A 25052-nucleotide genomic window follows, 5' to 3' on the forward strand; every position below is an offset into this window, starting at 1 on the left:
AAGGAGAAGCCGTGAAGATGAACTGGTGCATGAAGAAGATTGCTCAAATCTGGAAAAATTTCCAGCATCATTATGTAAGGTTCATCTTGTCCAAGACAAGGAATTTGAAGAGGAACAAGACAAAGCAAGGATGTACAAGGACTTAAAGATGATTCAAGATGACAAAAAGATGGGAATTCAAGAAAATGATGGTACATAGCCTAATGATAATATGGATGGTAATGATTTTTATCTTGATGAATTCATGATGAATTGGCATTGTTTCAAAGTACTTATTCTAACTCTTTTGTCAATTGTTGTTGTTTAAATGATGCTCCTTTCTCTATTTGCTTAGAAATTGATTCCTTTGTCTTTGAAAACAATAGCACTTCGTTGAACCTTAATGTGCTTGAAAAAAGGTTTGTGTTGATTTTTTAGGTGCACATGTAGTTATGGCCAACATTAATGAGGAACTTGGAGGAATTGTACTTGAATTGGAAGAGGCCATGTCACCTAATAAGAGCAATTCACAAGCTCATGCTCTAGATTTTCAAGATGTGACTCAAATTTATGAAGAGCTTGTTTATGATGCTTTCAAAGAGAGCATTTCATGTGATCCTGCACCAGATAAAAAAAGAGCTTTACAAATTGAAACTAAAGACCTTAAGAGGAAGAATTACTTCACAATAAGAGATTCAAATTTTAACTTCAAGCCTCCATGAAAAGCTTCAAAGATTGTATCTATCCTTGTTTATTGCTTCATTTTCTTTGTACACATAGCATACAAGTGGATACACTTATTGTTCTACCACTTTTAACACATGTGGAGCACTTTTCTTGCATGTGATTGTGCTTTGTGCAACTCTTGTCTAAGCATAAGTGTGGGGGAGGTACAACCAAGTTCATTAGTTTAAAATTTTTATTTTTGTTCTCTTTGTTTTTGTTTGGTTTTAGAAAATAAATTATGCCTTAATTTTTGGTTTGGTTTGCTTAAGTTGTCATTTTTAGGTTTTCATATTGTTGTTCTATTTTTAATTTTGAAAAAATGGTGAAAAAATTGACATCTTTTAGAGCTTGAAAATTCTCTATTTTTAGTTTCTCTACCTAAAATTCAAAAACTCACTGGGAATGCATCTAAAAGGATTCTGACTTGAATTTAGTTCATTTGAATTCTACATGTCTTAGCATCAATTTAAATTTGATTTTGATAACTTTGGATGTGAGGAGTGTTCTGTGCATCTTTTCTGAGCTATCAAGGTCTAGGGAACCTTTCCAGAGGATCCTAAAACCTTAAGGCAATTTTAAATTAGTATATTTCTCACACTGTGTATCTAAATTGCTCGATTCTAGTTTTGTATTTCTTCTTGTTGTCTTGGCTTTATTTGTCTGTTTAGAATTTTCTCTGATTTTGTCTTTGTCATATTGAAAAATTTGTTGGAGTCTCATAAGGTCTTCTGGATGAATTTCTTTCTCTCTAGAACTGTGGACTATTTTGTGAAAAATTTTAGGAAGAATTGGGAAGGAATTTGAGCTAAAATTTTTATATCATTTTCATATATGTGTCTTCTATCTCTCATAAAATTTTTATTGAAATTCCTTATGTAGATCTTTTGTTATAAAATCCACATGTTCACTATCCCTAAAAAGATATTTTTAGGATTTCTAGAATAGTTACATTCTTAGTATTTTCAGTCCTATGTACTTATTTGCTCTCAAAATTTTTCTCTTACACTTTTCATGCATTCATTTATGGAATTAGTGTCTTAGGACATCCTTGAGCATACATTGACGGCAACACATGGTTTAAGTATGGGGGGAGAGCATAAAAATTGATTTTCTTTTTATTTTGTTTTGAAAAGTTTTTAGAAAATTACAAAAATTCTATTTTGATTTGTCTTGGGAAATTAAAATTCTTTTTTGAATTTTGGAATATGAACTTTTGAGATGATGTTGCCCTAATTTATGTAGTTTATGAAGTAAGTTTTCCATTAGAGTGTGTGCATTTGTTGTAGAGATGATTTTGACATTCACATAAAAAGCACAAGGCCTTTTAGCTAACCCTAATTTGATTGATTATCTCTTATTAGCCAATTTGAGCCTTTGTTTTGTTTTCATTCAATTTTAAAAACTATCCCTTTATTTCTCCATAGATTGTATGTACTCTTTTATAGTGTTCTTCAATGTCTCTAATTTTTCTTGGCTTAACTTAGTGGATAAACTCATTCCTACATCATTTTCTTGCATCTATTCCATCTTCTTAAAGGAACAAGTCTTTATTTTATGTGACTCTTATCCTTAAACCAAGACATTTCATGTCTTTTGTATGAGAGAAAAGAAATTTGACTAAGTTTGTCACTATCCTAGAAAAATGATACTAAGCTACACTAATATAGTATTGGTGTAAACCTAGGTAGATCTCTGTGAGAAGGCTTAGTTGGAAAATTTAGGTTTGAAGTGTGCTACAAGTTAAAGGTGATTCAGAAAAGATTTAACTTCAAAACTAAATAAGCTAATTAACCTAATTTTAAAGTTAATTAAGTGGGTTTGTAAAAACATATTAAAAGTAGGAACTCCTATGTGAATTTGGTCACCTATCCTTATTGGATTACAACCTAGCTAGTTTAGTTTCTTCTGTCTTCTCTTTAGCTTTAATAACTTAGTTATATTAACCAAGACTTAACTAATACCTTGACTAACCCCAATCCAAGATTATGTTCTTAGAGTAAGCTAAAGAAAAGCTAGCATTAAGCTTAACCAAAGTGTTACAAATATGAGTCAATTATGTTAAGCACATATGAAAGAATCAACATATTCAAGATTATAATTCATGAAGATATTCACATGCATTCAAGTTGGCAAGATTATGTCGAGCAAGAAAACATGTTAAATTCATTAAGCTGTATTAAGATTATGATAAAACCCAAAGAGGCCAAAATTATGTACTAGACATAACAAAACTCAAGTTGTAACAAGTTTCTCTCAATCAAATGAATCATCACTTGAAATCACAAGTTCAAAGAGTCATACAAATTTGTAATTCTAGAGACATAAAAGTAGAGAGAAGAAATTCAAAACTAGCTAAAAAATAATACAAACTAAAGGTTTCCTCCTCTACATAATAGCTCCTTCAAGAATCTAGCCTTGCATCTTCAAGCAATCTTCAAGTTGAAGCTCCAAAACCATGGCTGAATCTCCTATGAATTGTGCCCCAAGAAAACAAGGCCTGATCCATATGAAAGCTATTAGGTTTTGCAAAGGAAGAAGAAAGGAAGATAATAGTGGTAGTTTAGTGAAATTTAGATGGCTAGATTGAGAGATGTGGAGGACAGAGAGTGAAAGTATAGAGAGAGAATTGAGAGAAAATGAAGAACATGAAAAAGAAATTTGAAATTGTGAGTGAATGATCTAAAAATATGATCCTAATCTCTCTAAAATGTGTTCTAGATGATTAGGTTACAAGTCAACTTGGGTGATAATACCAATGTTACTCTTCTAATCCCATATGTGTATGGACATGTTAAGCACTTGTATTCCCCCTTAAACACCTTGAAAATCATTTCCAATATGCCCCAAGATCATATCTGAATTTTTCTTCAAAGCTTCTCAACCACATTCAACTATCTTGAGTTTTGACAAGTCAACTTGATCCCATGTGTACATGTGCATGGAAACCTCATGTGTGCCTCATTAGCCTTAATAAATCGCACCATTTTAAAGCCCATTTAAGTGTAAATTTTTTTCTTAATCTTCCCCATGTGCCAAGCCAAGTCTTGAACCAAGCATCTTCCATGCAAAGTGTCACATAAGACAACAATATGAAATTTAACTATGTTATTTTGCATATGTGATAATATATAAAATATTCAAACTCTAATATCTCTTTACATATATTTTCAAAATCCATTCAAAAGTTCATAAACACACATGAGAAAAATAAAGTGGCCATGCATGCATGCAAACTAAGTCAAATTCACCAAATTGACAAGTCAACTCAAAATATTGACTTTTAAGATCAAATGTTTTAACCCTAACAGACCTAAAACTAATACACACATCAAATTTCTAATTTTCCCTTGAATTCTCAAAAAAGTGTAAAATGATTAAAATACCCTTAATATGCATACTTTCTCATTAAGGTTCAAAACCCCAATTTAACACCAAGAATGCACATTCTAGGGTTTCCTATCATGAAATATGGTCCTATCAAAATTCTCCCACACTAATCTTTTGCACTCCAAGTAAAATCAAATGAATAGAATACCTCACCTCATAATTCCCAAAAGCCTAAAAACAAATGAAGCAAACACAAATGAATGCCAAGGGAAATCAAATCAAAAGTCAAAGAAATTTTCATACAAACAAAGAAGATGTTGTTGCCCAAATTAGAGAACTTTATATCACACAAATTAACCATTAAAAAGATGAAAAATCATAAACAAAGCCTCACAAGGATATATTGTTTACTCTCAATCCACTCAAGTGTTTGAAGGCATATCATTTCACTCCATGTACATTATGAAAGCACCCTACCATAGACTTGTAATTCCTTTACCTCTCCACTACTAATTTGCAAGTATTTTCAAGAATCAATTGGTCTTTATTATGGATGTAATGTGGCTAGTAAAAGGATATACTTGGACTTGTATGTGAAAGGGTAGGGTTTTAGCTCAAGAAACCATGCCTTGGCCATAATGTGAGCAGGCAAAACTTTTTAAATCTTAACTAAGTGGATGCAAACTCATATGAACTATAATAATGAGAAGGATAAGATAAAACAAGGAACAAAGTAGTAAAATGACTTGTAACTTAAGAAAACCCTCACATTTTTGCTTGACTTTTGATTTTACATTCCCTCTATTTTCTTCTCTCAATTTTCTTTATTTATTTCAATTTTTTTGGCAACCTTTTATTTTCTTTCTTCTTCTTTTCTATTTCTTTTTCTATTCTTTTTCATCATGTATTTTTTTTCTTTCTTGCCATTCTTTTCCATTTTTTATTTTCCTTTCTCTCATACAAAAGCTATGAAATGTCTTGGGTTCAAGGATAAGAGTCACATAAAATAAAAAGTTGTTTCTTTAAGAAGATGGAATAGATTTAGGAAAATGATGAAGGAATGAGTCTATGCACTAAGTTAAACCAAGGAAAATTAAGGACATTGAAGAACACTATAAAAGAGTACATGCAATCCATAAAGGGATAGTGTTTAAAATTGAATGAAACAAAACAAAGGCTTAAATTGGCTAATACGAGATAACCAATCAAATTAGGGTTAGTTAAAAGGCCTTGTGCTTTTTATGTGAATGCCAAAATCATCCTCTCTACAACAAATGTAATGATATAACCTTGGTTAAGAGGAAAGACAAGTTCTAGAGGATGCAAATACTAAAAACATAACTCTCGTTAGTTAAAGCGAGCTTCTTCCATATTGGCTAATTTTTGCTTTTCCAATCAAATGCAAACACTCTAATAATAAACTTGCTTCATAAAGTACAAAATTAGGGCAACATCATCTCAAAATTTCATATTCCAAAATCCCAAGAAATTGTTTTCAATTCCCCGAGACAAATCAAAACAAATTTTTTAATTTTCCAAAAAATTTTCTTAACAAAAACAAAAAGAAAACAAATTGTTATCCCCTCCTCCCACATTTAAACCATGCATTGCCCTCAATGAATGCTCAAGAATGTCCTAGGACACTAATTCCATGAATGAATGCATGAAAAGTGCAAGAGAAAAAAATTTTGGGAGAAAATAAGGTCATAGGACCAAAAATACTAAGAATGTAACTATTCTAGAAATCTTGAAAATATCTCTCTAGAGATAGTGAATTTGTGGATTTTATAACAGTATATCCACATGAGAAATTCTAGTGAAAATTTTATGAGAGATAGAAGAGACATGTAGAAAATTGATATAAAAATTTCAGCTCAACAATCCTTCCCAATTATTCCCATACATTTTCACAAATTGGTCCACAGATCTAGAGAAATAGAAATTCATCTAAAGGACCTTATGAGACTCCAATAAATTTTTCAATAGAATAAATAAAAAATCAAAGAAAATGATAAAAATAAGAAATAGAGCCAAGACAATAAGGAGAAATTAAAGACTTGAACCAATCAATTTGGACAAATAGAGTGAGAGATATGATGACTCAAAATGGCCTTAAGGTTTTGGAATCTTCTGTAAAGACTCCTAGGACCTTAATATCTAATAAACAATACACACAACAATCCTCATGTCCATAATGGACCAAAATAACTTTAAATTGAATCTAAGACATATAGCTTTCAAATGAAATAAACCCCAGGTCAAAACTCCTTCAAATACGTTCCCAATAAATTTTTGAAATTAAGGCAGAAAACTAAAAATAGAGTATTATCAAGCTCTATATAATGCAATTTTTTTTTCAAAATTGAAAACAAAAAAATACTATGAAAACCAAAAAATGGCAACTTGACCAAACCAAAATTATCAAAAATTAAGGCACAATTTATTTTCTAAAACTAAACTAAACTAAAAATTCTAAACAAATGAGCTTGGTTGTACCTTCCCCATACTTATGCTTTAACTAGGATTACACAAAGCACAAACATGTGCAAGAAAAGTGCTCCACATGTGTGAAAAGTAGTAGCAAGCATTTACCAATAAGTGTATCAACTTGTGTGCTATGTGTACAAAGAAATTCAAGGAACAAGCAAAGATAGATAATACCTTTGAAGCTTTTCATGATGGCTTGAAGTTGTTCTTCCCTAAAATACTTGTAATTCCAATTGGCAAAGCTCTTCCTTTGTCCGGTGCAAGATCACAAGAAATGATCTCTTTGAAAGCATCACAAGCAAGCTCTTCATGGATTTGAGGCAAATCTTGAAAATCTAGAGCATGAGCTTGTGAATTTCTCCCATTAGATGGCATGGCCTCTTCCAATTCAAATGTAATTCCTCTAAATTCATCATCAATTTCAGCCATGTCCATATGTGCACCTATAAAATTAACAAAATACCTTTCTTTAAGCATTTTGAAGTTCAAATAAGTGCTATTGTTGTTAAAGACAAAGGAATCAATTTCTAAGCAAATAGAGCAAGGAACATCATTTGAATGACAACTATTGACAAGAGAGTTAGAATAAGTACTTTGAAACAAAGCCAATTCATCATAAAATTCATCAAGATTAAAATCAGTTACCATCCATATTATTGTTGGACTTTGTACCACCATTTCCTTGAATTCTCATCTCTTTATCATCTTGAATCATCTTTAAGTCCTTACATATCCTTATTTGGCCTTTTTCTTCCTCAAAATCCTTGTTTTAGACAAGATCAACCTTATACAATGATGCTGGAAAATTTTACAGATTTGATCAATCTTCTTCATGACCAATTCATCCATCTTTTCACCCCTTCCTTGCCTTTGGTCAATGCTCTCACTTGAATTGATAGTTTCTAAGGCCTCTATTATTGTTTTGATTAAGCTTTCATCCTCATGCTTGGGAATTCTAAAAACATTAAGAGGAAGATGGTTGCCTACACCCTTGGTACATACAACACAAGGAGAAATACCTTCCCTGTGATTAAGCATAGCAATCAAAGAAGATAAATTCAAATAATCCACAAGAGACATATCTAAAAGAAAATCCTCATCAAGCAATCTAGATTCAATTTCTTTACAAATCACACATGAAACTCCAACAATACAAGCATAATCAATACTAGGCTCAAAATTAGATGACAAATTATCACATGAAAGAGGCAAAAGACAAAGCATGCTTATCTACTAAGTCATCAACAACACTTTCAATGGCATTCAAACCTAGCAAAAAATAATCTTCATAAGGACGTTTCATTGCTTCATAGATATTAAAGCAAATATTCTCATCACCACATCTAAGTACTAATATCCCCTTGTCCATATCAATGAAGGTCTTTGCAGTCCTTATGAATAGCCTTCCCAAAATAAGTATATCCTCCCTATTCCCTTTGCTAGTCATATCTAAAACATGTTATCTAGAAATAGAAGATTTTTGACCCTAACAATTAAATCCTCAACAATTCATTGAGGTCTCATAATACTTCTATCAGTTAATTGACAAATCATGTTAGTGGCATGCAAATAATTAATTTTCAATAAAGCATAAATGGAAGAAGGCATCACAATTATTGCTACACCTAAATTAATTAATGCATGAAAAAACTTTAAAGGACCAATTTGGCTAGGGATAGTAAAGGATATAGGATCCTCACACTTTATAGGAAGCTGGGTTTCATGATAATACAAATAGAGGATGGCAACTGCACTTTAGCATTTGGTTTAAATTTTCTCTTATTTGTGCAACACTCTTAAAAAAATTTGGTATATTTAGGAATGTTTTTAATGAAATCAAGAAGAGGTACATTCACTTGAATTTTAGAAAAGAAATTCATCACCTCTTGGTCTTATGGTGCTTAAGCTAGTGATTTGGATACCTGGGCTTGAGAGAAGGGCAATTTCCTTACAATTTCTTGGCTTGGTGTAGCTCCTTGTCCCTTCTCTTTCTCATGTTGTTATTGCTGGACAAAAACACATCTTGGCTATACAGTGGCATTTGAAGCTTGATTTCTTTTATTTTCTTGCTCTTTTTGCTCTCTTTGAGGTAGGGAATCACTATAGACTTGTTCCACACCTTCTTTATCTTCATCACTTCAAGAAATAGAATCATTAGAGCAAGAATTTGCATTAAAATCACAAGAAAGAGGTGCTAGGACAAAATTTCCAAAATTGAATTTTCCATCAACAAGCTCATTTTCATCATTTTTACTAACCATTTTCCACTTTTAAGCTCAATAGCATTAATAGAAGACTTAGGATTAGTAGGTTGTAGGTTGTTGAGCATTAGTAGAAGAAATATGGTTAATTAAAACACTCATTTACTTTCACAAAGCTTCTATAGCATTTTTCATAGAAGACATATCATCGTTGGTAGCTTTGTTTAAAGCTTGTTGAGCTTCTTTATCACTCTTAACCTCATTTAACAACAACTCAAAATTTTTGGACAGCATGGTATTGGCATTAGAAGGTGAAGAAGATGTCCCTTAATAGGTACAAGTTGCCTAGAAGAACTAGGAGGTTAAGAATAAGAACCATTACCTTGCCTTGAATAAAATTTGAGGTACTATCTTGTCTATATGGCAATGAGTTGTTATTGTTTTGGTATCTTTGAAACCCCCCTCTTTAGTGTTCTTGATTTAAGGCTTCACTTAGATTAGCATAACACAAGTTAGGATGATTTCTCCAAGTTAGATTGTATATGTTCCCATACATGCCTTGTTTAGATTAGCATAACATAAGTTAGGATGATTTCTCCAAGTTGGATTGTATGTGTTCCCATACATGCCTTGTTGACCTCCTCCTTGGTTGTTTACCCTATACATAGCATTCAATTCATGAGCATATTCATATTGTAAAGGACGATTACCTTCATTATGCATGGAAGAGTTACAAAAAGAAAAAGACATAGGGACCATAACATTGCAAGGAACACCAATATTAGACACACTCCTCAAATTACCATTTGCATTTGCATTTACTTGTGGTGAAATGAGCTTTCCAATTCTATATGCAAGGTCATCTAATTTTGAGCTAGACAAACCATTAGCAACCGGACTATTTTAGGTTCCCTCACCCCATATTGAGTTCCACTTTGTACTATTTTATCAATCAATTCCCAAGCTTTATTGGGAGACAAATTAGTAAGGAAGCTATTAGAGGCAGCATCTAGACTTATCTTATCCTTAAGCAAGAGACTATCATAGAAATATTGAATAAGGTGCTCATTTAGGATTTGATGATGTGCACATCTAGCTAGCATAGATTAGAATCTATTTAAAACTCAAAAAGACTTTTATTAAAATTTTACACCATGCTTATGATTTGTTTCCTCAATTTAGCTAGCTTAAATAATGGAAAAAATTTATTCAAAAACATGTCTCTCACTTCAAGTTCATCAAACATAAATGAAGACAACTCATATGGATGAGGAGCTTATGGCTAAGGAGAGATTCCTTCAAATTCAAGAATTAGAAGAGATGAGACTTGATGCATTTGAGAACTCAAGGATCTACAAGTAAAAGAAAAAGCTCATCCATGATCAAATGGTTCTTAGAAAGGAATTTCATGTTAGTGATCTAGTTCTCTTGTATCAAACTAGATTTATTCACAAGATTACCAAACTCAAGTCTAACTGGGAAGGTCTTTTCCTTATAACTAAAATCTCTCCATATGGAGTGCTTCAACTTTTTCATGAACCATTATCATCTACTTTGCAAGTCAATGGAAATCTTTACAAGCTCTTCATGAAGGGCAATGAAGAAGCTAAGGAGAAGCACAATTTCAAGCCATCATGAAAAGTTGAGAGGTTGTATCTATCCTTGTTTATTGCTTAATTTTTTATTTGTACACATAGCACACAAGTGGATATACTTATTAGTATATGCTTGCTGCCACTTTTCAGACATGTGAAGCACTTTTCTTGCATGTATTTGTGCTTTGTGTAACTCTTGTTAAAGCATAAGTGTTGGGGGGTACAACTAAGGTCATTAGTTTAAGATTTTTAGCTTTGTTTTCTTTGTTTTGATTTTGTTTTAGAAAATAAATTGTGCCTTAATTTTTTGTGAGTTTGGTTTGATCAAGTTGCTATTTTTAGGTCATCATAGTGGTTGTTTTGTTTTCATTTTTGAAAAAAAAATTGCATTTCATATAGCTTGATAATTCTCTTATTCCAATTTCTCTACCTTAAATTTAAAAATTCACTGGGAATACATCTAAAGGAGTTTTGACCTAGAATTTCTTTTATTTGAACTCTACATGTATTAGCTTTAATTTAAATTTATTGGTCAATTTTGGATGTGAGGAGTGTTTTGTGCATTTTCTGCAAGCTATCAAGGTCTTGAGAGTCTTTATAGAGGATTCCAAAACCTTGAGGCAATTTTGAGTCAGCATATCTCTATGTGTCCAATTTGTTTGGTTCTAGCTTCATATTTCTCCTTAATGTCTTGGCTATATTTCTTCTTTTTAGAATTTTCTTTGATTTTGTCTTTATTCTATTGAAAAATTTGTTGGAGTCTCATGAGATCCTCTAGACAAATTTCTATTTCTCCAGAACTGTAGACCATTTTATGAAAAATTCTGGGAATAATTGAGAAGGAATTTTGAGCTAAAATTTGTATATCATTTTCCTACATGCCTCTTATATCTCTCATAAAATTTTCACGGGAATTGATCATGTGGATATGCTGTTGTAAGATCCACAAGTTCACTATCCCTAAAGAGACATTTGTAGGATTTCCAGAATAGTCACAATTTTGGTACTTTCGGTCTTATGACCTTATTTATTCCCAAATATTTTTCTCTTGCACTTTTCATACATTCTCTCATGGATTTAGTGTCTTAAGACATCTTTGAGCATACATTAAGGATAATGCATGGTTTGAGTGTGGGGGGAAGAGTATAAAAATTAGTTTCTTTTTGTTTTGTTTCGAAAAACAAAATTGGAAAAATTATAAAAAATTTGTTTTGATTTATCTTGGGAAATTAAAAAAAAATTGCTTGAGATTTTGGAATATGAACTTTTGAGATGATGTTGTCCTAATTTTTATATTTTATAAAGCAAGTTTATTATTAGAGTGTGTGCATTTGATTAGAAAAGCAAAAATTAGCCAATATGGAAGAAATCTTCAACCAATAAGAGTTATGCCTTTACTATTTTCACCCTCTAGAACTTCTCTTTCCTCTTAATCAAGGCTATATCATTGCATTTATTATAAAGAAGATGATTTTGGCATTCATATAAAAAGCACGAGGCCTTTTAACTAATCCTAATGTGATTGATTATCCCTTGTTAGCCAATTTGGACCTTTCTTTTATTTCATTTATTTTTAAATGATATCCCTTTGTTTCTCCATGGATTGCATATACTCTTTTATAGTTTTCTTCAATGTCCTTAATTTTACTTAGTCTAACTTAGTGGATAAACTCATTCCTTCATCATTTTTCTACATCTATTCCATCTTCTTAAAGGAACAAGTATTTATTTTATATGACTCTTATCCTTAAACTTAAAACATTTCATGATAAAAAAAATTCTAAAATGTGCATTCTTTGTATTAAATTAGGGTTTTGAGCCCTAATAAGAAAGTGTGCATATTAGAGGTATTTTAGTTATTTTGCACTTTGTTGGGAATTCAAGAAAAATTTGGAATTTCATGTGTGCATTGATATTAGATCTATTTGAGTTGAAATATTTAGTCTTAAAAGTCACATTTGAACCTAGGGTTAAAAAGTCAACATTTTAGGTTGACTTGTCAATTTGGCTAGTTTGACTTAATTCGCATGCATGCATGGCCACCTTATTTTTCTCATGTGTGTTTGTGAAGTTTTGAATGAATTTTGAAAATATATGTAAAAAGATATTAGGATTTGAATATTTCATAATTATGACATGTGCAAAATAACATAGTCAAATTTCATATTGTTATTTTAGGTGACACTTTGTATGGAAGAAGCTTTGGTTCAAGACTTGATTTGGCATATGAGGGAGCTATTGAGCACGTGATTTCAAACCTGAATGGGTTTAAAATGGTGTGATTTGTCAAGGCTAATGAGGCACACAAGAGGTTTTCATGCACTTGCATACAAGGGATCTAATTGACATGTCAAAGTTTAAGATAATTGTAATGTGTTTGAGAAGCTTTGAAGGCAATTCCAAATCTGATTTGAGAATGGTTTGGACATGATTCCCTAGATGTTTAAGGGCAATACAAGTACTTAACATTAGAGCTGGGAATATGGGCGGGCTCAACCTTTAAGGGCCTGAGCCTAAAGTCCAGTTTCTCATTTTGAACCTCATTTTTCAAGCTGGCCCTTATGTGAAAGGCTCAGGGCCGGGCCTGCAAGCCCTTTTTCAAAAAAATAAAAAAATAAAAAATAAAATTATAAATTAATTAAAATATTTTGAAATTTAAAAAAATAAAATTCTCATAATTTTTTAAAAATTAAACAATATACATTTAGAAGTCTAGTAATAAAATTTAAATCTTGGTTAAAAACCAATTCATTTTTTTATAAATACACAAATATAATAATTATAGAAAAATAAAAAATATCAAGAATTTTATATTATACACTGATATTTATTAAATTATATTAAATCAATTTTAGAATAAATTAAAATTAATAATAATATAATACGTGTAGGATCAGGTGAGTAGGTCATTGGCTTCAAACACGTATTCTACCAAAGAAAATAATAATAATAATAATATAACAGGGCTTGAAGGGCTACCTAAGCCCGAACTTTTTTTTACAGGGCTTATCAGAGCTAAACCTTTAAGCCCGATTATTTTAAAAAAATTCATTTTCAATGCCCAAACCCTTATTTAAATAGAGCCTTCAAGCCGGGCCTTCAAGCCTGGCGCTTATTCTCGGCTCTACTTAACATGTCCATGCACATATGAGATTAGAAGAGCAATATTAGAATTATCACCTTAGTTGACTTACAACCTAACTACCCTTAACCTTACTTGACCTAATGATTTATTTTGAGTTTTGCGGCAACTTGTTTAGTAGATAGCCCTTATTATTTCATCCATAACTCATTTTAGGAGCTTAGGATTAGATTTTTAGATTAATCACTCACAATTTCATATTTCTTCTTCATATTCTTCATTTTCTCTCAATTCTCTCTATATACTTCCACTCTCTCTCTTCCATATCTCTCAATCTAGCCATCCAAATTTCACCAAACCACCACCATTCTCTTCCTTCTTCTTCCTCTACAAAACCTAACAGCTTTCATAAGGATCAAACCTTGTTTGCTTGGGGCAAAATTCATGGGAGACTCAGTCATGATTTTAGAGCTTCAACTTAAAGTTTGTTTGAAGATGCAAGGCTAGATTCTTGAAGGAACTGCTATGTGGAGGAGGAAACATTGAGTTTGTATTATTTTTTAGCTAGTTTTAAATTTCTTCTCTCTACTTTTCTTTCTCTAAAATTACAAATTTGTATGACTCTTTGAATTTGTAATCTCAAGTGATAATTCATATAATTGAGAGAAGCTTGTTGCAACTTGAATTTGATTATGTTTAGTGCATGAATTTCGACCTCCACTAGCTTGTTCATAATCTTGTTTTGCTTGATGAGATTAGCATGTTTTCTTGCTTGTCATAATTTTGCCAACTTAAATGCATGTGAATATCTTCATGTATCATAATCTTGAGCATGTTGGTTCCATTAAGTGTACTTAAAATAATTGATTCAAGTGTGTAGCACTTTGATTAGGCTCAATGCTAGCTAGGTTTTGGTGCATTCTAAGACTATAATTATGGATTTGAGTTAGTCAAGAGACTAGCTAAGTCTTGGTTAATATAACTAAGTCACTAAAACCAAAGAGGAGAGAGGAAACCATACTAGTTACACCATAATCAAACAAGGTGACCAAATTCACATAGGAGTTCCTATTTTTAATAAGTTTTTACACACCCACTTAATTCACTTTAAAATTAGGTTAATTAGCTCATTTAGTTTTAAAGTTATATATGTCCCAAATCACCTTTAACTTGTAGCATACTTCAAACCTAAATTTTTCCAATTAAGCCTCTTTATAGAAATCGATTTAGGTTCACATTAATACTATATTAGTGTAGTTTAGTATTATTTTGCTAGGGTAGCAATAATCTTAATCACCTATAAAGATAGAGACAATGCATTATGAAGTATAGAGAGTCATAAACACATAGTTAAGTATATACCAAGGATTTGGCATAGCAAAGAGGCATCTTTTGGTGGATTTTTTATTATTTAAAGAATGCAACCCACTTGTCCTATGGACCAAACAAGATGTGGCTAAAATTTAATCTAAAACTTGATTGGGCAAACCAAAATAAAAACATAAGTTTGAAGAGAAATACATTAAAATTTTCTTTTGAAATTATAAAGGGCATAAATTTCATCATCAAACTTGTGGATGCTAGCTGCATTTAGTGTTTAACATTTAAGATTTACAAATCAATTTCCTATTATTTTTACCTTAATGGTTGATGATTCAAAAGTGCAATACAAAATTAATTTAGAAAGTTCAATTCAACACTGCATTTGGGCATTTAAAGAAGCCCCAAGTCAAAAAAATATAGTTGTAGGTCGGATAAGTTTGAACCTTTGAATTATACTTGCATATTTGTAACTCTAGGTTCAGAGTAACTTCTATCATTTCTCAACTTAATTAATGCATTCAAGAGGTAACCATTAACCAACAAATGAGAAAGAAAAGCACTTAAACAAAAGTAAATGCCTATCAAAAGAAAAGAAATGTTTATGTCCAGACAAAATGAAGCACATGAACCTATAATAATAAGAAATTCTAAGACAAAAACCTACAAGCTTTATTTTAGATTTATGAATCAACAAAGGTTCCTTGATAGCCCTTTCAAACATGGATCAACTAAAAAGTTCAAGCTTGAGAATATATTCCTATCTTCTGGACAAACAAGAGATAATGGGGGAAGTAAATCTTGCAAAAGAGAGGAAATGTTCATCAAAAATTGCCTCTCACGTTACTTGAAATTGCTTCTCTTTCATCGCAAATCACCCTCCATAGACATGAACGCATAGTCACACAACATAGTCAAAAAACACACGAAAAGAGGAGTCGATGTCCTTTAAGAGAAGACTCATACAGTGGTGGTCATGCATAATCACACGCGAAGAAATGAAGGGTCCAAGTTACAACTCACTTTTTACATTAGAAATCATCTCACTTGAAATTGTCTCAAAGAGGAAGGGTATTTTAGTCACTTAGTTATATTATTTTATGAATATTTTATTAGAATGATCCTTCAAATGTAATTGATCCTTGAGCATAATTTTTGCTTCAACTAGGTCCTTTTTCACCAATTCTCTAGGAAAAAAAATGTAAGCTTTCGTTTGACAAAGAAGTCTTTCACCTCAAATTATCTCTATTCGTTCTGCCCCCCCTCAAAAAAAAAAACTCAGCCGTAGGTGGACATACGTCACTTGTCCTTGGTGACAGATAAGGGTGAGCAAAACCGAACCGAAATCAAAAATCGAATCGAATTTTGTCTATTTGATTCGGTTTATTTGATTTTTTAGTTTGATTCGGTTTTTTATTTTAAATATTTCGGTTGATCGGTTCGATTCGATTAATAAAATTTAAAATTGAATAGACCGAACCGACCGAATTACATATAATTTATTAATTTATAAATTATATTTAATTTATAAATTTTTTATTTTTATTTTTATTTTTTATTTTAATAAAGAATAAAAAATAATAACATCACTTGAAACCTCATTTCAATCAGTCATTCTCATCAGCAGATATTGTGACTGGATTATGAGGCTATTATTTGATCATCAGTGTTATTTATGGTTGTTTATTTGATTATCCATGCCTTTATAATATTTGGGCTTTATATCATATGGGTATAATTAGAATGGGCTCATATTGAAAAAAATGAATAGAAAAAAAGGCCCAATTTTATAGTGTTATTTTTTTTAATATTTAAAAAATAGGCCCAAACTGAAAAATCGAATTAACCGACCGAACCAAATTATCAAATTTCGGTTCGGTCCTTATTCGGTTCGATTGGCTTGTTCGGTTCGATTCGGTTTTCATTTTTAGTGTTATTCGATCGATCGATTTTACATATTTTGAGACCGAACTGAACCGAACCGATCGATGCTCACCCCTAGTGACAGAAATATATCTTCGGCTAAAAAAGTGAAGAGGAAAAAAAAAACCATAAAATGGCTTCAATCGAAAAACGACATCGTTGGGCTCGTCTAGGGGTAACTGTTTCATGTCTATCGGTTTCCAGGAGCATCGACTTTAACCAAGCAGGAGCTGTGGCAGATGATGGTTGCTTTTGGCGGGAAAAAGGTGCGCCAAATTTCGGAGGCAATGGTCTTGGCCACGTCATTGCTACGGCGGCCGTCACTCTTCTCCTCCGCCTATTCACTTGGCTCGCCCCTGCACTCTTGCCGGGAAATGAGAATGATGACCCTTGCGATACGGAGGAGAAGGATGCCCACGGTGGTAAAGCTCCAGTCACCGGAAAAGTTTCTCCAGTCACAATCCGTTGAGCAACATCACATGCTCCCTTTCCCGTAAATCTTCCGAGCCTGTGAGTTCCTGCAATTTTATTCCTCTTCTTATATAATTTACCGTTTTTCTGTTTTGTTGCTTAGAATTGCTTAGACACAAAGGTTTACAGTGACATTTAACTATACACAATCCATTTTCAATAAGAGTGTGGGGCTCTCCAGTTTGTCTTTTTAGGATGGACTCTCGTATTTAGCTTGTGCTCATAACAAATAGCATTTTTATTGAGAGGCTGGTGTCACAAAAAGCGCTATCAAGAAGGGTTCTGACTGGCAGAATACTTTCTGGAGTGGAGCCGCAATGACGTCGCTCCATGGGGTGACATTGTCATGGCCTCTCACTCAATAAGCTAGTCTCTTGAGATGGGCTAAACCTGTACTCGTCACACAAAGCGTCTCTGTAAACTGTTCATAATGCTGTTCCTCGCAGTCCGATATCTAGACAAGAAAAATGGCATTACCTGGACATTTTATTTACAGTTTAACCATCTTGACCATAAAGGAAGTTATTAACAGAGAAATTAACAGTGTCTTGGGAGTTTAAATCATTCTTTTTTTTTTTTATTTGGGAAATAATGAGAATGCTGGTGTTATTTAATCAGGTGAAATTTTTGCTTAAAAATGTGAGTGGGGAAGCGCAACCTGAAAGACTATTAGCTATATTGGGGCCGTCAGGTTCGGGAAAACTACGTTACTTGATGTTCTTGCAGGTCAGCTAGTAGCATTGCCTTGGCTGCAATTATCAGGCCTTTTGGAGTTTATCAGAAAGCCAAGTTCAAACAAAACTTACAAGTATGCTTACTTTTCCTGTAATGTTAACTTAATGCAACTTTCTCGGCTTTTCTTTTTAACTCAATAAAGAGGTAAATCGGTGTGTTGTTTACTGCTGTAGGTTTGCCTTTATAAGACAGGAAGATCTCTTTTTCTCTCAGCTCACAGTGCAGGAAACTTTGTCTCTTGCTTCAGAACTACTGATGCCTGGCATTTCTATTGAAGAGAGAGATGAATATGTAGATAATCTTCTGTTCAAACTAGGCCTGGTGAGATGCATTTTTATGTAGTACTCTGAAAAAGTGGAAAATTTCTAGTAGGTTTTCCTCTTCCATCTATTTAAAAGAATGAATAGAATCCTTTTTTCTGTTCTGCTTGAATCTAATTATTTTCTCTGTACTTTGTCTTTGGTATTAGGCATATGCTCTCCTATGAATAAAAATTATGATTAGATCTTACATCACAAATTTATATACCTCATAACTATTGAGGCTTTCCTTTGAATTTTATAAATTAAAATGTGATACTCTTGTTGATAGCTCTATTTTATAGAAACTTGAATCTCTTTCTTCAAAAGGTCAGTTGTGCTGGTACTGAAGTTCACAGAATTAGTGGCGGTGAAAAGAAGCGCCTAACTCAGGCATGTGAGCTGATCGAAAGGCCATCTGTCATATTTGCTAATGAACCCACCACCGGTATCATACCTTTTTGAAGAATGCTTTCAATGGATCTGACCGTTGCTTATATTATGTCTTCCACGCATTGTTAATATGATATACAACTCTCCTTTCACTTAATGATTTTCTTTCATCCGTTCTTTAAGGGGGGAAAAGAGAAATAAAAGAAAAGCAATATAATTTTCAAATATGCAAATTTAGATTCGAATACTCTGACCGTTTACATATCTGATATTTTTGGAATAAGAAATCCCATATGCCATGGTTCTATTTCGTCTATCAAGTCTCAGCCTACTTAAATATGGTATCACCTCACAATAAATTATCAGTGTTTTATTGAATAACTTGATGCTTAATCAAGACGTACATGAACATCCTCAATCCTGATTCCAAAGACATTTAACAGGAATTAACCTGGATAGCTGGGTATCAAAGTAGGGAAAGTTTTCAACTCTAGTAAAGCTATCCTGATATGAGGCATCAAGGAATACCTTATGTGCTAAGTATGGATGCGACATAATTTTGGTTACATATATTATACTGCCGACTGTATCTATCCATTAAATCAGTGAATGAGTTAACATATATATATATATATATATATTGTCAGGGACTACTTAAGCTCAAAATAACAATTAACACAAAAAATATATGATGTCTAAAGGATTATATGAATAGGATGTAATACTATTTTAATATGCATTGAGAAAGTCAAAACGAATGAAAATAATGAAAGGATGTAATACCAGAGTGAGATAGATGCTAGATATACTATTTGATTCTTCAATACCATCCTTAGTTCCTTTTCTTTTTGTTTTTTTCCTCTTTGTATGATATATTTTTTTATGAGTACTCCTCTTATCGTCTTTATAAGTCATTTTTACCAATTTCCTCACTACCAATGCAAAAAAAATACAACAAAAACAACAAGCCTTATCCTACTAGGTGGAGTCGGCTACATGGATTATACAATGCCATTGTGCTCTATCATTTATCAAGCTTTTAGAAATGCAAAAAGAGTACAATGAAAAAAATGTATATGCCCCTATGTAAAAAATTCAAAAAGCGATGTCATGTTACTTTTTCTCTTTCATGAAGGGTAATTTTGAAAATACCTTTCAAATATTATCTAAAAAGCCACACCGTGACTTATAAATGGGACCAAATAGATCTTCTAAAATCTGCCTTATAAATAGGGCAGGAGAGAATATCTCTTAAAAGTCAAAGATTGTCAATTAGTTGGCTTGTGTTATACTCAACCTAGAAGTATAATCCAATTTGAGTTGGCCTGTCACATATTAATGCCAACGCTTCTATTCTGGTTATGCATTTCTTAAGATGCTGAACCTGCGTCTATCTTCTTCAAAACATGAATGAGGATTAAGTTAGGTTGTGTTAATTATTTTGTCTAAGGCATTCTTAGTAGCGTACGCCTTTTTCCTTAATCCAAATTGTAGCATATACTCAATTCATATAGGTATGGAAATTTTCAAGCATATAGTTACATGACTAAAATCATCTGCATGCATAATGCTTTATTGCTGCCTTCAACAAATTAGATGTTTGTAAATAATACATAGATATGCATATTCTTTTTGTGCAACATTGATTTTTAGAATGTCTCTAACTATTTTTTTTTAATTTTTTTAAAAAAATTGCCTGTCAATAATTTATATGTCACGATTTCAGGACTTGACACCTTCCAAGCTGAGAAAATCATGAAGACTCTCCAAGACCTTGCACATGATAGTCATACTGTAATTTGCTCTCTACATGAGCCAAGAGGTTCGATGTATAGCAAATTGGATGGCATTGTCTTGCTAACAGAGGGTTCACTTTTTTATGCTGGTCCTGCTTATAAGGAAATATTGACATACTTCTCAAAATTTGGGTAATCAGCTAAACTTTCTATATATTATGCTACCTTACATTCTGTTAAGAAAAAAATGCTTATTTAAATCTAATGGCTGACTTAACGTTTCATTAGATGACTTGAATCTCTGAAATTGATTTCTTTATAACTTTAACTTGCATGATTTATGCCATCAGGGAAGAATACTCTGAAACAGCAGGTCTAAGCCAAGAAAAGTTATCAATTTTTCAACTTCTGATTTTAAAATTACTCAAAGTTGTCTGCTCAAGTTAGATAGTGATATTGTGACCTGCTCCCTGGAGTAACATCATACACCTATCGTTGTCCTAGTTAATAGATCAGTGGACTATCAAAGTGATAAGCACAGAATCCACTGTAGTAACAAGTAGATATGCTTCTTAACCCCACAAGAAAGATCTCTCTCTCGTGATGTCCTTGACTTAATATTCGCTTGTGTCCAATTTTTACACATTTGATGATCACTTCTCTTTTGGTTTCCAATTGAGTTGGTCAATTTGATAAAGATAATCCGGTGATGAACTTGGTCTTATTGTTTTGAAATCTGATTATAGAGGTTACATATCAATGTTGAAAATCTACCAAAAATTTTGACCGATTCAAGCCAGAAACATGTTCTCTTTCTTCATACTATTTGCACATTGTTAATGTCCAATGTTAGTGCAAGCACGAATTAGTGAATGAAGATGATAATTTGTTCGACTTAAATTTTAAGCCTATGACTTATTGACTGTTATTTGTTGTGATAGTTGTTGATGACTCAAATTTATAGGTACAGCTGCCCAGATCATGTGAACCCTGCTGAATTTTTTGTTGATCTTGTATCCATTGACTATAGTTCTGCTGAAAGTGTCCATTCCTCTCAAAAGAGTTGATGGTCTTGTAGATTCATTCTCACAAAGACTACCTGCAATAATTTATGCAACTCCAATTACAAGAGATGACCTCTCCAAAGGTGGAAAGAAAAAGAGCAAAAGAACTGTAGCTAAGAAGAAAGGAGGTTGGTGGAAACAATTCTGGTTGCTCCTCAAGCGAGCATGGATTCAGGTCTGCCTCGCTTTCATTGTTTGTGAATGCTGATCATTTGTAGTCATGCTTCTTAAATTGCACAACAGGAATTTTTATGTATGAAAACCGAAGCCATAGGAATCATGGCATATAATGATGAAATTGCTGGTTATTTGGCCATTATAGTTAAATATCTTAATGGTATTGTCCACATTTTTATTATTCCTTAAATTTGATGGATTCAAAAATGGTCTTTTGAGGCTCCTTCAAATCAGCTGATGAGACATGACTACAAAAAAATAGTATTGCTTTGACTATCCTTTTCACCTGTTGTATACTATATTTTGCATACAGCTTACCCAATATTCAAGACCATCAACTGAATTTCTTCATTTTTTTGTCGTTGTTCACTGGATAACCTACTATGGGGGCAGCATTAACAAGATGCATACAAATGATTCTAATGCTTGAGTAGGTTTTCCGTGATGCACCAACAAACAAAGTTTGGGCAAAAATGTCATTTGCATCAGCAATTACATTTGGGCCTGTCTTTTGGAAAATGGGAAGATCTCAGACTTCAATAAAAGACAGAATGGGACCGCTTCAGGTTTTTGCTGTTCTTTATTCTTGCATGTTGAAGCCCAAAGAACTCTGAAATATTCCTAAATAATATCTTATGCAAAACAGAGCACATTGTTAAGAGTTAAGCAAACTTGATTATGGTTTAGACAACTTTGGTAACTCTTAAGTCTGAAATATTTCTAAATAGTATTTCATACAAATACAGGCTGCTGCAATAAGCACGGCTATGGCAGCTCTCATAAAGACTGTACGGGTGTCTCCAAAGGAACGTGGTATTGTAGGTAGAGAACGTACTAAGGGCTTATATGACTTGGGTCCTTATCTTTCAAAATTATTGGCTGAGATTCCCATTGGAGTAGTATTTCCATTAACGTTTAGTGCTATTTTGTATCCCATGGCACGTCTTCATCCTACTTTGCTAAGGTCAATGTCCTAGCAATCTGTAGTTACTTTTCTTTTTCTATATATCTTATGGATGAAGAATGCAATTTTCTTCACCCTTAACCATGAGGGAATGCAAATGAATATGCAAGTTGTTTCCTCTATAGGGAGCTTTGATAATTTCCAAAGAGCTAAATGGCTTTCCTGATACACCTTGGTAAAGAGATAGACGATTTTATCAAATTTTGCATCACAGATTAACTGAAAACTGTAAATGTCATAAATTTCATTTCTAAATGTAATATGGAAGCATGGTATGGGCCAATGCTTTACTCATTAGCATGCTCAACAAAATGAACTCTTGCTAGACTCTTATTGACAAACCCTGCTGTAATAAGGCAAAGGAAAATGTAGGAAAGAAAATTATTGTTGTCTTTCTCACTCTCTCTAGTCTCTCTTCCTCTTTCTCTGTATGCCTCTTGACTGCATTATTCCAGTTTATTCCTTTCATATCAAACTCTACTGACTAGGAAGTTTGGCATTCCAGATTTGGCAAATTCTGTGGTATTGTCACTATGGAATCTTTTGCTGCATCTGCAATGGGACTTACTGTAGGGGCTATGGTTCCAACCACGGATGCAGCAATTGTAGTGGGTCCCTCTATTATGACAATTTTTGTTGTATTTGGAGGCTACATTGTCAATCCTGACAATTCTCCAATCATCTTCCATGGATTCCACGTGTTTCTCTTATCAGATGGTAAGAAGAATTGACATTTGTGAGTAAGCAATAGGAGTTAACTATCATCAGGATAAAACTCTACGAAGTTGGTTATTTTCCCTTAATATCACTCTGATATTAAATTCCGTTATGCCCGCTTTCAGGCCCTTTCAGGGACTTTGCATCAATGAGTTCAGGGATCTTCAATTTGATCATCAGCATCCATTTGATGTTCAAACTGGAGAACAGGTACCAGAAGAGCCATGCATCTTTCAATTTTAATTGTTTCTTCATGCCTAGTTGAATATAACTTTAACAAACAACTACGCCACATACAATGACCATTGTACACATAATCTAAGGTTTATTAAATAATGAGAATGAACGAAAAGGATTGATCCAGTCTTCAGCTGCTAGTTTGGTGGGGATTAGAGTAAATGTGGGCAGTGGGGCTTATAGATTCAAAGTCAATTCCATAAAATTTCTTTAAGGTTGTGACAGAAATGACATGTCTCACCCATTAAGTTAGGTACTTATATTGTGAAAGAATGCATGATAGATTCATAGATTCAGAACCCTAAATTTTTTGGTGGTGCTTTTCCTCTTGCTATATCACTGAAAAGGACGAGGCAGTGATAGGTCCTGAAATTTAGACTACTGTACAGTCTTAGCGTACCCTTGTTGAACTATTTGACTTGAGTTAGTTTAAAATCATAGCGAACTACCTTCAATAATTCACGGACAATTTTGGTAGCTAACAGTGTAGACGATTGAATGATGTATGTACATTTAAAAAAAAAAAAAAAAGAGTTGTCTTGATTGATTGATTTATTTTTTTTTTTTTCCCCTTTCCTGCATTGCACCACCTACTTTCTCCTAAAGAAAAACAAGCGCAAGTACGAGCAACTTGCGCCATCCCTTTATCCCCATCCGAACACGTCCCATGTAAAACTTGAGGAGTTAAGTCCTGAGTATGTTGATTAGCCTCTTGAACCTTCATCATCAGTCAGTCAAGTTGGATGCAGCAACAACTTCAATCTCCTCGACTTGATCTTATTGGACCCTTTATCCTACAAGGTCTGTAACCAGTTGGAAACTCAGGATGCTCGTCTTATGCTTGATAGACACATACCTTTGTAATTTTTACATCATACGGTCATACCTACACATCAAGAAGCCCAGGCATAGATCATCCTCTTTGGCTTTATCAGTTTTATATTATTGTATATAGCAGCTCATCGCTAGATGGACTTATTGATTGGTAATATGGTGCCATGACCAGCCTAATGTACAAGTATTTACGGTGTAACCAGAATTTCGGTTCATATTTTAGGAGTATGAGGCGAGCCAAACTGATCATAAGTTATGAATAATGCAGATTTATATATAGATTTTACATGATATATATAAAAGAAATATAGATTATACTAAACTAAACTGTCAGATTGTTGCTCTGCTCACCAAACTTGGGGTATCATTTACTTCTATTGAAGTTTTGGGCTCTGGAGAATCATGAGGAAATTTTTCCTGCTTAGGAAGCGCATGATTTACAAATCAGTAGAAACCAAGGGGAAAAAAAAAAATACTCAAATGCCGATGCCGGGCGAAATCAAGATTTTAGTGATTCCTCAAATGGAATGCAATGTAGAATTATGACCAGCATTATTACAATTTGAATCAGAGAAAAGGTGAAATATGATCAATTTTATGCGAAAGAGCAAGTTTGAACTACATTAGTACAATTCAGTATGCCTTGTTTTTTCCCCCTCCAAAATTTTCCCTTTATGTAATATTTGATATTATTCAACTTATTATTATCAAATATAAAATGTATGAATATATAAATATAACAAAAAAACTTATATACTTAACTTTATATATTTAAAGTACTTGTA

At 32.8% G+C, this 25052-nt stretch overlaps 1 pseudogene; it reads left to right on the forward strand.

Annotated features, from left to right (window-relative positions):
• Positions 1 to 16882: 16882 nt before the first annotated feature.
• LOC129311050 (ABC transporter G family member 7-like) lies at positions 16883 to 24513 on the forward strand (annotated as a pseudogene).
• The last annotated feature ends 539 nt before the right edge of the window (positions 24514 to 25052 follow it).

The sequence above is a fragment of the Prosopis cineraria genome, unplaced genomic scaffold (genome assembly GCF_029017545.1).
Source record: "Prosopis cineraria cultivar Desert tree isolate PC_DT_omini unplaced genomic scaffold, ASM2901754v1 PC5, whole genome shotgun sequence".
NCBI classification, from domain to species: Eukaryota; Viridiplantae; Streptophyta; class Magnoliopsida; order Fabales; family Fabaceae; genus Prosopis; species Prosopis cineraria.